At 40.0% G+C, this 1,779-nt stretch overlaps 1 protein-coding gene across 5 annotated transcripts in view; it reads right to left on the reverse strand.

Annotated features, from left to right (window-relative positions):
- ccser1 (coiled-coil serine-rich protein 1) overlaps positions 1-1,779 on the reverse strand; it is a 133,336-nt gene that overhangs the window by 125,794 nt on the left and 5,763 nt on the right. The gene's annotated exons all lie outside the window — the stretch shown is intronic.

Raw genomic sequence — 1,779 nt, forward strand, 5'->3', positions numbered from 1 at the left:
ATATATATATATATATATATATATGCTGTCCATACAGTTCAGGCCAAAAGTTTGGAACCACCTTCTCATTCAATGCAGGGTTTTTTTTATGACTATTTACTGTAAATAATTTATGTATAAACAGTGTTGTTTATCCTGTTGCTGCTAGACTATCTCCCCGTGAAGTTTGTGTGATGAAAATAATATAATAATATAATGTTGTGATCAACTCTGATAGTACCTTGCATACTAAAGATTCCTAGCTGACTCTTTTCCTGATTCCAAGGTTAGCTACATGACTGCTGTATATATAAGCCAGACACTACATAGTATTAAGTTGCTGTAAGCTGTAGCCTACATTAACTTCTAAACAGAGGCAGGACATTACGTAATCTCTGAGTTAATTTCTTGACAGCGCTGTGCAATGCGAGAAAATCTCAGAGCTGAATCTGGCAGAATAGAACTGAAGATCTTTGCCTGAACCCGACGGGACCCGGGTTCAGTCTTAATTTCTGTTATTTTACACGGGCTTGGGCTTGCTCTGTAAATGAGCGGAATAAATTACGTTAAAAAATGTATAAATGATTCATTCTTGACAAAAGGCAAAAGAGCTGTGTGCGCACAAATGATTAATGTCGGGCTGTAAACGGGTCCGGGCTTTTAAAAAGCTATCAATCAAAATGCACTTGTTGGGCTCGGGCAGAATTCTGTCGGGCTCGGGCCTTCTCGGGCCTAACTGTTGAGGCCAGATTACAGCTCTAGGGCGTCAAAAAAAAAAAAACACAAACCACATCACCGTTAACCGTCAAGCCAATAAACCGGTGTGGAAATGACCACCTCTGCTGAAGTGTTAAATTTGTCAACAATCATACGACACAAGATGTCTCTCTCTCTCCCGGCACGCACACACAGACACGCACACACAGACACACAGACACACAGACACACAGACACACGTTTTGGTGGTTGATTAAATCAGTTTTTTGCTGATTAGCTCTCATAACAGGCCTGGTGGGTAGCGCACTTAGTCCATGAGGCAACTGTCTGATTACTCCACATTTTTATTATGATATTTTGTGATTACATACAGAATCTGCCCTTTTCTCTGTCAGATAAATATAGTAGTAAAATGTCTTCCCCGAATGTAGCCTACACTATCAGTAGTAGGCTATACAGTGAAGTTACATACTAAGTGGTGTGGGGTCCTTCTGTAAGTAATTTTGAGGTACAATTTGGTTTTGAAGAATTCTACAACACAGGCCAAGCAATTGGCCCATTACAGACATAGATTCAACGGGCACTGTACTAGTACATACAAATGGCTGATACATTCCTACTGTGCTCCTAAGCATTCTGTGTATGTACTGCTTAAATCTGTGACTGACTTGTTTGAAAGCACATTTAAACATTATTATCTCAGACAAAAGAGCCATTATAGAAATAAAAAGGATCTTTGAAAAGTTATGACAAGACTTACTTTCCTGGCCTGTGGCTCAGATAGGTTACCATTAACTGTCCACCGTTTCAACTGCACTGCCTGTTTTTGAGAGTACAAATTGAGAGTTTAAGGCTAGGGCTGCACAATTAATCAAATTTTTATCACGATCACGATTTTGACTTCCCACGATCAAATTTGCGTGACCGAGCGTTTTTTTTTTTTTTAAGCGTCATTTCATAGAACGCTCTGGTTTGTTTTTTTTGCATAGCGCATCTACCGCTCCGTAAACCACTGTCTGATCATGAGCCAGTCAGCGTTGTTCCCTGCACCACTCAGCTTAGTTTCTAGATGGAGACAGTCAC

The sequence above is a fragment of the Etheostoma spectabile genome, chromosome 5 (assembly GCF_008692095.1).
Source record: "Etheostoma spectabile isolate EspeVRDwgs_2016 chromosome 5, UIUC_Espe_1.0, whole genome shotgun sequence".
Taxonomy (NCBI): domain Eukaryota; kingdom Metazoa; phylum Chordata; class Actinopteri; order Perciformes; family Percidae; genus Etheostoma; species Etheostoma spectabile.